The sequence below is a fragment of the Atta colombica genome, unplaced genomic scaffold (assembly GCF_001594045.1).
Source record: "Atta colombica isolate Treedump-2 unplaced genomic scaffold, Acol1.0 scaffold71, whole genome shotgun sequence".
Lineage (NCBI taxonomy): Eukaryota > Metazoa > Arthropoda > Insecta > Hymenoptera > Formicidae > Atta > Atta colombica.
In genome coordinates this window covers 176,404-188,780 of record NW_017259563.1, presented here as the reverse complement: position 1 = coordinate 188,780, position 12,377 = coordinate 176,404, and the positions used below count along the sequence as shown (strand labels likewise).

General features: G+C 30.4%; 1 long non-coding RNA gene across 1 annotated transcript; it reads right to left on the bottom strand.

Annotated features, from left to right (window-relative positions):
• Positions 1-2,910: 2,910 nt before the first annotated feature.
• On the bottom strand, positions 2,911-6,230 carry LOC108692445. The gene is made up of 4 exons (XR_001931981.1): positions 6,127-6,230; positions 5,682-5,803; positions 4,143-4,401; positions 2,911-3,006 (listed from the first exon to the last, which is right to left on the bottom strand). It is a non-coding gene; the product is annotated as an uncharacterized LOC108692445 (long non-coding RNA).
• Between the last annotated feature and the right edge of the window lie 6,147 nt (positions 6,231-12,377).

Sequence of the window (12,377 nt, the reverse complement as noted above, 5' to 3'; positions counted from 1 at the left end):
TTCTTTCCATAGTTTTGTTTGAATTAAATTTTTAATGATAGAGCCCTTCGATCTTTCTATTTATTCGTATACGATAAAATTTTATTAAAGACACCTAGTAATTCCAAAAATGCACGTAATATTGAACGCATGAGAATAAATTACCATAAAGATCAGTTGACTCCATGGACACAAATCCATGTGAATGTTTTGAATTTAAATAATGACTTACAATAAAAGCTTCAGGTTTAATGTAAGCACCATATTCTATAAAACTTTTAAATTTGTGATTTTCTGTGTCGAGCCCAGAATACATTTTTTAAACTATGAAGTGCCGCACTTCTTAAAGAGTATCCTTTTGGGCTGGAGTTTGAACTATATCAATTACTTTATTTTCAAGTATATCCAAATAGCCACTACTAATGTTTCAATCTGATTTTCCACAATAAGTTGGACATTTTGACAGGATTATCAATGCTATATAATTCAGTCAAAAACGTAAGTGCATTGTTTATGATTGAAGTAATAAAATTAGAGTGTGTCAAATTTAAAGAATACTGTTTAATGTTAGTTACTTGGACATCGATACACATAATATATTAATATTGTTCAATTCAAATATATCTTTATGTGGAATTATCTTTTTGTGGAATATCATTTATATTTTCAAGCCTGTGATATTTGACAACAGTTGAAGGGTGAGAGTCCAAGTGTCGTTTCAAGAAATCGAACTTTCTAATACAATTTGACTGAGCACACATGAGATCATTAAACAACAATCTAGCTGAATGAAAAAGCTAATATGAACATCATATGTTTGAAAAGATGCATTACAAACAAAACACAAACATGGTAAAAATATTTAACGAACTGAAGTACTATGAAAAATAAATTCTTTTATAAATTTGTCAAAACATAATATATATACTACGCAATTTTATACTTACATTACAAATGACTATTTAAAAACATCATATTGACCTATAAATCATATATGATCACGTTGGGCAAAAACTATGTCTAAAACAAAAAAAGCTCGAACACATTCAATGCTTGCTGGAAGCTTTTTAATAATTAATAGAAGTTGTCAATCACAACATCTATCTGATTCTTTGCCAACATATAAAATGTATGGTTGTACGGAAGTAGATCATTCAAATTGATTGCATATTTTTTCACGTCTTTCTGCTATGAAATTTAGAACTTGGGCCAGGAATCTATTAAAGAAGAAAGTTATTTAATTGATTTAAAATACAAATGATTAAAAATGTTAAATATTATCAAAGCTTACCTTAACATTAGCAATAAAAGCATCTCTGCTTTCTTTAATTGTGGGTTTAAATTTCTTTTTGCTGCTAAGCTGCATCTGCCTACTTGGAGATAGCAAGGTAAGCATTGTATAAGCAGAATATATTTTGACTCTATGAATAAAATATATTGATAATATATATTAAAACTCTGTTTCACCAATGTGAAATTAATTTTATTCAGATCCATTTACTTATCTTTTTCTAATTTTTAGGATTAGACAAAAATAAATAGTAAGATAAATAGTAAGTTAAACCGAGATTAAAGTTAATCTACACTGATAATACAATAATAAAAATTAATTTGACAATTAGCTTAAAGTCAATTAATTAATGACAATAAAAATAAAATAATATGTTCTTTTAATATTCTAAGTATGTTAATTATATCCATAAAATTTTCCTCTAATTTTTATTCAAGGCCTATGTACTGCATATGCGCGCGCGCGTGCGTGCGTGCGTGCGTGCGTGCGTGCTTGCGTGCGTGCGTGCGTGCGTGCGTGCGTGCGTGTGTGTGTGTGTGTGTGTGTGTGTGTGTGTGTGTGTGTACAAACATATGGTATAAAGTTGGTACTCTCTAAATAAAGGTGTCGCAACATTTTCCTTTCAGGATCTTTCACAGATTGAGAATTATTTTTTAAAATAGAATCAATTTTCTGAATAAATGATTGCCAATTTTTATCAATGCACCCTCTAATCCAGATTGACAAGATGCAAAATCTATTTTAATCTAGATAATAAAAGAAGAAGAAGAAGAACGCTCAACGTGTAACCTTTTATTATACAGATATTTATGATATATGTAAAACATAGTTTACAAAGCAATTAAATTTATTAACAGAAACTCTTACTTAATGTATAATCATGACTGAGAAGAACTTTGTGCTCATCCAAATAAGCTGTAGCTTTAATATTTTCTATACTCTTTAGCCTGAGATGTTGAAGCTATCATCTCGTCTATATTTAGATGTCAGCCCATTTTTCCTCCATGGTTCATGAAAACTTCTCAGCCAATTTAAAACTATTTCTGTATTATTTATTATTTATTTATTATAGGTTTTATTAAAATAGCTACATAAGAAACAGTAAATGTATTAGGAAACTAATAGATAAATAAAATAGCATTTTATATAATTTATTTTTTACACAAATCATAAAATAACTTACTTTTTTTACAGAGAATTACACTTTTTAAGACAAGTTTAAAAACGAACTGAAAACTCTTAGAAAGCACGTATACATTTTTTATCTGGTAAAAAGCTTCAACTTTTACTCAATTATCTATGTATATAATTATAATTAACTAAATCAGAAAATTTTAACTAATAAATTTAATAGAAATTAAATTGTTGTTTTAATTATTTGCAATTTACAATTGTTCATAGCCTCAATAATCAGACTAACTTAAAATCACATTGATTATTAAAAATTTCATGAAAGGTCTAAACCATAAATTGCAAGGTATAAACCATAAGCAAAAATTGATTATAGGAAAGTAAATAAAACATTAAATATGCAAAATGAAAAATAAAGTAGAATACCTATTTTTGTGACAGATTTATTATAAATAAGCATTCTGTAATTCTTTAGATGTTTTAACTCTTGGAAGAAGATTTTTCTTTCTCATTCATTCTTTCAGATTTCTTGCTCTATCAAAAAGTTTTCCTCTAGCAAGAGATTGATTACTTCCCTCTTCTTTTGGGGCAACGGAATAGTCATTCTGTAATATTAATAAATTATTAATCAAATGAATTAAAGATTTATATGTCAGATTGCGGGATTTACAATATATTGCAGACGTAAAGTAGAAAATTGATCAATCACAATCGAATATATATAATAATCGAGAAGAATAACCGACTACGAATGATTAATTTCCTATAATTTAAGATCCTATGACCGTTTACGACTTCTATTGTAGATTCCGCATAACATGCAGATGAAACTTAGTGCAATACCTCTTCATTTGTAAATAAAATTAAAATCTTGTCTTTCAATATAATTAACTTAGATTTTTTTGGCCTGTAAACAAAAAATAAAAATAAGACAGAAAATAAAATTTTGTTAACTTTTTAGTTAGGAAAAGCACACAAACTTTAATTTAATTACTATTATTCACACGTATTCAAGTAACCAAGAGAGAAACATATTAAAATATCTATATAACAAATCAAACTAATCAAAATTTCTTATAAATCAAAGAAAGGATATGGATCAAGAGGGATACGGGATAGGAGTCAAGAGCAGAAGAGATCGCGCAAATAATATATCTATGAAGTGTGAAACTTTTTCACTAAAACGCGCTTACATGTTTCGACTCACTTTTGAGCCATTCTCAGAGATAACACAAATTAACATAAATAAATTGTAAATAAAAATTATCCTGTCATGGTGAGTTCCCCTACCTCGAGAATTTAAATGCCAGAATTAAACTCAAAAAGAGTGAAAAAAAAAGAAAAAAGAAAAATGAACGAAAATAAGGAAATGATGGAAATCGAAATAAAGAAAAACTAATATGAAAAACTAATTTATCAAAAAACTTTAAGATTATAATTAATTTCGAAGATAAGGACGCTCATCCTGATCACAAATCACAAACTATATCGCAAACATTACTATGAATTATTCAAAAATCAATTCTTGATATTTTGGCCAATATCAGACAGAGCAAATCACTTTTAGTTTTAGCTAGTATTATTCAAGATTACAAATGAAAAAACTTAACATTTAAAAACTTAACTTAACATTAAAACACTAATCAATTCCATGAAAATGAAAGTAATAAAAAAAATCACGCCATGAAAGACTCATTACTGCATACGAACGACACTGACTAGACGTGACAACAACTCTAACCTTTATAGCTTGTCTACGATCGAGAGATAGGCCTTAGGAAGCCTCTCTATATCCGTCTGCAAGTTGAGTCCGTGCCTCTGTCTCCTGATGAATATGGTATCATCTCAATTTCTTCTTATGAGACTCCTCATCTAGTAATCTAACGTTGTCTCAATCGAAATCATAGCTCTCTTGGAATCGATACTCCGTTATGACATTACGAATAGAGGTGTTCCATCGGATGTGATTTTTATGCTCCGTGATCTCAGTGTTTACATATCTGTTCCACATAACTTGCATCGCAACTCTTACACGAGATCTTATAAGCAACATTCGACTTCTCACAAAGAGTTCTTATGCACCTTAATGAATTCTCGCAATTTATTAGTACTAATAAAACGGTATCCTCATACGCTCACTATTCAATCTGCTTAACTTCTCAGTAATGAAAGCGCGTTTTAGTGAATAAAGAAGTTTCACACTTCATAGATATATTATTTGCGCAACGTCTTCTGCGCTTCACTCCTACTGCCCGTATTCTTTCCAGTTCATATTAAAATATTTATTAATGAAATAGCTTACTGATTGATAGTAACCATTAAATAACATATAACAATGCCTACAAAGGCAATTCGATCTTCTTCTTCCAAATACTTATTCATTTCATAAGTTTGAAGGATAGCCTTACCCTCTAAAGATTGATCAAGTAGCTTCTTTAAATTCTGAAAATAAAATCTAGCAATAACAAAGTTTTTTTGGAAGAAGAAGATCGAATTGCCTTTCGAATTCATTAAGATGCATAAGAACTCTTTGTGAGAAGTCGAATGTTCCCATAACAATAGCAATGCAAAAAAGAGTCTACAGTTTTGATGTGAAAGCTTGATTAATAATAAAAAATTATAAATTTGATCTTGGATATTGATAAGAAAATTAAAATATATCAAAAATAAAAATAATAATTAGTTTCAGTCAACGTTATAAAAATCTAATGAAAGCAAAATAATAACTAATATTTTGATTTTATATCTTTTTTTCATAATACGGATACGTATAAAAATCTCAAGCTTAAATAAATAATAAAATTGAACGTAAAAGTTCAATTTTATTTATTTATCAAATCTATTCATTCACGTGAAGCACTCAAAGCAGTGATTCTTTTTTCAGCAAGTATATTTGAATTAACTATTTTCTTCTTCTTAACAGAAGTTGGATTTTCTGTTTCAGCTAAATTTTGCTTTTTTTTTAATCCTAATTTTTTAAGAAATTTGTTGTTTTCCGAATCTGATTTTGAATTCTAAAATAAAAAATTAATATGTAATAGAATTATAAATTAGACTAAATTCTTTTTTTAAATGAAAATTATTTTTAAAAATAAACAAATTTAGTGATGTGTGTACCCATTCTAGTGGTATATTTATATCTTTTCATTATATCACAGCAATTTTATTTCGATTCAAACATGTAAATACTATGCTTTCATCCAGAATGAATTTATTTTATTTTACAATAAAAATTAATTTCTTAAATTAAGTTAGATTAGTTTAATAATATAATACTTACATTAATGTAATCTGAATCCTCAGAAACGTCCTCTTCTTCAAATAAAATCGAAAATTTAGACTTCACTTTAATTGATTCGTCTTGTTCTTCTATTTCGTTATTTGTAGATAAAAATATGTCTTCTGTAATAGACGTATGTTAAAAGAAAGAGAAAATACGTATTTTAATATATAAAACTTTTCAATACAAGATTTACATAGTTGTGATTAGAAACATTAAAAGAGATTATTAATAAATTCAAAACATAGATTTTAAATTATAATTTATTTTAAAGTTAGAAACTACGTTTTGACCAATGTTATCAAAAATGATTTAATTAAAGTTATATGTAATGTACACTGTAATGTGTGTATGTAATCTATATATATACACATATATATATATATATACACATTTTGAAAATAGATCTTATATGAAACATATCTTACTTGAAATTTGATATTACCTTTCCATTCAATATGTTTTTTCCAAAATTTTAATTTCATTCCTAGGAAAAAATCCTTTAGTCCTTTCTTTGGCATCATTTTCATCAAGTTGCAAAAATCAACATCTTTCCTTGATCTGAAATTAAATTTCACAACAAATTTTACAAAAAATAAAATATTACTTTTAAAAACTAATAACTGTTTAACATATTTACAAATAAATTAATACTTATTCTTCCAAAACTGTAGTTAAAAGTTTATATTTTGTAAATTTGTTTATTTAACCTTTATTTGGTGCGAACTCAAAAAATTTTAAAAAGGAAAATTATTTCTAAAATAAAAAATGTTAGTCTAGGTTCACAAAGGTTTTGCCTGCGTTTCAATATTCACTGCCAGTATTGAAACTCTATAGCATATGTTACGCACTACTATATATCTTAATCCAAGAATGAATAGCTTTCAAATAATGCGATTGAATTTGTTAGAATAATCATGATTTTAGAAACAAGAATACAACTTTAAGAATAAAATATACATTACACAAATTTATTTATTATTGATGCAAGTGAACATTTGTAATTAAAGAGAACTTTCCATATTTAAAGAAAGCAAATGGCATTCAAGAAAAAAATATACGTGAATCAGGAATTAACTTTTTTCTGTGTAAAAATGCACTTTGATAATATCGAATCTTTTTTTATCTAAGGGGTCAACGTCAGCAGATAAAGTCTATCTATTCTCATTCTCTTTTAAAAATGAATTTAGACAGTGTATTCAATGTGGAATTTTACATATCTTTATAAATATAGTGTTTTTTAAAATAATGTTATAACGAATACTATGTTTGCATACGTGCACCATCGGTATCTAAGTTATCCTAATTGCAAAAAATTCATTCCTTGCATATCTTTAATGTTATGATATCTTTTTAAAAGTATAAAATACCAACATTGTTGGTCAATTGATCTCTTAGATAAAAAAATAAGTACTTTATTTCTTTGAAATTTCATGATCTATGTTCATTGCTACAATATACAAATTATTGCTTAATAACAACAATCACTTATTGTTATAATAAGATTAATTAAATTGTTGTAATATGGTTTTTGTCTTATTATTGTAATCAATCATAAACTTTCTATACTGATACAACGGTAAATTCGTGACATTATACCATTTCTAAATATATTTTATACAATTATACATTATTAATTTAATCCCTCTTTTTATTCTTTTTATTTTTTGTTTTACATGTCTCTTACAAAATTTAATTACCTTAATTACAGGAAATATTAATTTTATTTATAAAAGATTTATGTTCCTGATTTGACATGCTTATAAATAAACTTTACCAAGAAATAATATATGTATGCATATGTATATGCTATAAATCGTATAAAAAGATTTTTATAATTAAATGAATAAATTTTAATTTTATCAATTAGGTAAATGAAATCCTATAATCGACCAAAATTGATCTTATATTAAATTGATCTAAATATTTCAGTATGAATTTATACTCTAGACAATTCTACAAACTGTGCAATAAAGTCCTCTCCAATCTTGAAACACAGTCAGTCTTGTATTCAATTTTCAATAGTAATCTTAAATTTATGCTACATCTTGCTACATATTATGTTTTTATATTCTGTAATCCAACTTTCGTACTATATTGTAAATTTATGTTTTATGTTTGCTTTGGCGCTTTTTACACTGTAATTTTTTACTCTGATTTTCTGATAGTTAGAGCAGCAGACTTTGCCTCATTTTGTGCACCTGTACACTTAATTTTTGTTTAACTCTGTAGTCATGTTTTTTATTATTTTGTTAATGAAGGATGTAAATGAAGGATGTTGAAGTGATTATTGAAGACCTATCAATTTCCCTCACATTTTCCCTCCCCCCATCCCCTCCTATCCACAATTTTCTTCTTTCCCCCATCACTCCAACAAGTAGCGTAATATAAAAGGAATAGTCCGGAGAAACAGTTCAGTATCATTCTATCATTCTGCTCGACTCTGATGAAGTAGACTGCAAGGTTCACGAAACGTTTCATTCTAAGAATGGATTTGAACATGGAGGAAACCTGCGAAACGCATAATCTTTATATAAAAAGCATCCGTGGAAGTCTCAAGAATATTATCAATACCTATATGAGGAGAGTATTCTTGCTAAAAATAAATACTTTCAGCAAACTCACGTCTTTCCTAGCCAAGAAATTATCAAACTTGACATTCCTAAAACGCTGCAGGCATAATAACATCATTCCAAAGTTCCTACAACTTAAGGACTATCTAGGAACTCATAAATCCAAAAACATCCTTCATAAAAACCAGCCTCATTAAAGAACGCATTCATTTCACTAAGTCACAAATCCCAGATCTCCCATAAAACCTTTAAACTCGTCGTAATATAAATGCGACGTTGCCAAATAATAGATTTAATATGATATAATTGAGATGCGATGTTGTCAAATAGTGCAATATCAGCTAATGTACAGATGTTTTGTTAGAGTAATTTAAGATTTCTCCAGAATGATAATCATTAATATAATTTGATAAAAATGCAATGTTGTCAAATAATAGCAATATACAATTGCTTTGCAGTATAATATAAGACATTTTTTCAAGAACATTAACATGCTTTGGCGATGACATTATCAATGTAATTTGATACAACACCTGCAAAAATGCAACATTTGCAATTTTATTAAAAATTATGTTAGCTGCTTTGTTAGTGTAATTTAACATTTTTTCAGGGCATGAGATATCTAGGCGATGATATTAATAAAAATAGCGCACATAATGATATAAAAATGACAAGATTGAGGTGCATTATTATCAATTTGATAGCAAAAGTGACAACATGGAATGCAATTTGATTGAGCAAGCTAAGCTCTCTGCTTAATACAAGAGAAGAGTCATCGCGTGAGAACAGCGATGCGACGAGTTTATCAAATCATTGGAGGAGCAGAATATCAAATGCTCGCAATAATAGACAATAACTGATCGCATGTGGGCACTGAATATGGATTCAGTTGGCGCATGATCGAAACGGCGTTTGAAACATATTCTGATGCGCGTGGTGATAAACTTAAAACATATCGAGCCTCATCGATTCCTCGAAGACGCGAGCAAAATTGTGTTGAGTATGTACATAGTGTAATACAATGACTGTATACTATGACTTTATAAAAATAAACACTGTTTTTAATGTGTGTGTTCGTGACGGGCGATAAATGCGCGAACAAAAGTATCACCATCCAGAACTATGAACTATATCAATGCACCAATTTGCGCGAGTGGTACGTATCGCGCGTCGTCGAGCCTACCTTATCATTGCTGGAAGAATTTCAGGAACGCAATAGCGGATAGGCAATGTCGCGTATATAACGGTAAACGCGAACAAGCACAATCCTCTGCGCACGGGATGTCAAATTCCCGCAAGAAATGCTAAAGAGAGCGGTAATCAATGTGCAAACCGCGGACAATATATGTTTCGCATGGTCTGTTGTTGCTGCTCTATACCCGACTCAAAAAAATATGGAACAGGAATCCTCATATTCGCATTATATGTCGGTTCTAAATCTCGCGGGCATCAAATTTCTTATGGCGTTGAATCAAATTAAGAAATTCGAAACTTTGAATGACATTCCTTCAATCTATATTTCCTTCTATACCATTGAGGGATTGTTCCGATACGACTTGCTAAAAAAGGTGCAAGTATTCGAATTTCTTGTACGTAGAGGATGACAACTTGGAATATGCTGATTAAAGATCTATCCCGCCTTGTGAGATAATTAGAATCGCAGATAACTAGAAACAAGAACAAGAAATATTTCTGCGATAGATATGTAAAATAATAGTAACAACAACAACAACAACAATAACAACAATAATAATGATAATAACAATAATAATAATAATAATAATAATAATAATAATAATAATAATAACAATAACAACAACAACAACAACAATAATAATAATAATAAATGCGCGGTTTTTTTCAGATGCCTCCATTACTTTAGCTCGAGCGCAAAATTGGAGATCCACAGCGAGGACGATAAATGGCTAAGTTTCGGCACTGCAGGAATCATTTACGCCGACCTGGAATGGAGAAAACAAATACGGATCTCACATCATCATCACAATGTGTTTAGCATCAGATATTATATGCAGTCCTCGTACAGCTCACTATCGGGCTATCGTTTTCGCCGCGATAAAGATTGTATAGCGTGGATTGCGAAAGACCTTAGACAGGTAGCATATACTGTACAGTCTATAATTTCGGCTAATGGCAGAAAACCAATGGTGGATTTCACGCGAAACGATTGGAAAAATTTTAACAGCGCCACGTATTGTCACGTGTGCAAGAAACCGTTTGCAGAACGATACACGAGTACACGATCACTCTTACTTAATCGGGTAATACAGAGGCCCCGCGCACTCAAATTGCAATCTAAATTATAGGGATTCACATTATATACCAGTAGTTTTCCATAACTTTTCGTTCTACGACGCGCATTTCATCATCAAGGAAATTGTCGCAGCGTACAAAGAACGCTTTTACCGATAACTAAAGATAAATATATCTCATTTATTAAACATGTCGATAGTACCAAAATTGACAAAAAAAATTGTGTGAAATTATAGTTTATAGATTTATTCAGATTTTTCTGGTTTGGACAAATTGGCATCTTTTCTCAATAAAAATAAGCTACAGATACTGCAACACGAATTTTCCAATTTATCAGAAGAAAATTTTAATCTTTTGACTCAAAAAGACGTCTTTCCGTACGAGTACATTGATTGTATTCAAAAAGTTGGAGGAGCTGTGTTTATCGCAAGTCGTTTTACAGTTCATGCAGTACAGACGACACAATATCTGAGAACGATTACGCGCACGCCGTCAATGTGGCAACGATTCTCCATCCGGACACTCGGTGAATATAGCGACTTATCTGAAAATGGACGTATCGTTGTTGGCCGACGTCTTCGAACATTTCCGCGACAGTTGCGTCATGAGTTATGGGCTCGATCCCGCGTATTATTACATCTTACTGGGCTTCACGTGGAATGCCATGTTAAAGCACACGGGTGTAAGATTTAAACTGCTCACAGACATTGATATGATCATGTTTATCGAGCGCGGCATACGCGATGGTTTGAACCAGATACGCGCGAGCCAACGACAAATATCGTCGTACGATCCATTGAAATCATACTTGCACTATGACGTCAATAATCTGTATGGCTGGTAATGTGTCAACCATTGCTTTACGCCGATTTTTGATGGATCGACGACATACAAAATTTTGACTTTACGACTATCGATATTAGATTCCGGCAACAGGCTACATTCTTGAGGACGCAGAATATTCACAACATCTTCATGACGCACTAATCTACCATTCTATCCGACGCGAGAGAAACCACCAGGCAAACGCGATGACAAGTTCCTCGCCACAACATTATGCGATAAACAGCGTTACGTCATACATTATCGTATCCTGCAGCAGTGTATTTATCACGATCTCCGTATCACAAAGATTCATTGTATATAGCAATTCGCGCAATCTCCATGAAATACGTGATTATATAGAACTAAACACAAAATTTAGAACAGTGACTAAAAATGATTTTGAACAAAATTTATAAAAACTTGAATAGCGGTATTTGGCAAAACCATGGAGAACTTTACGCGATCGCGTCGACATAAAATTATTAACACAATGGGAAGACATACGTGGATATGTGCATCCTCGACATATTCAAGATGTGCTTGTATGAATTTCACCACGAGCATCATACATGGCATTATTGTTTCGCGAAAAATGCAAAATTATGTATACAGATACTGATAGCCACATTCTATACTATATAGAACGATATCATATGTGACGATATCATAAAACGCAATATAAATAGATTTGACACAAGCGATAACGCGTACGGTATTCCGCTCGCAAATAAAAAAGTTCTTATGACAAGAACAACAGTGCCATTATAACTGAATTCATTGGGCTTAGAGCGAAAATGTATGCCTTGCGTGTACATAGAAGGAAAGGATACGAAGAAGGCAAAGTAATCAAGAGTAACATTGTAGCAAGATCTATAACGGTTTGAGGATTACATGCTGTGCTTGAATCGAAATGACGCTCAGTCATGCATAAGATCCAAATTGCACAAGGTATACACGATATCAGAAACAAAAATCTCTCTAAGTCTGCACGACGATAAGCGATATATCGTGTCAGGTTTCACCGACT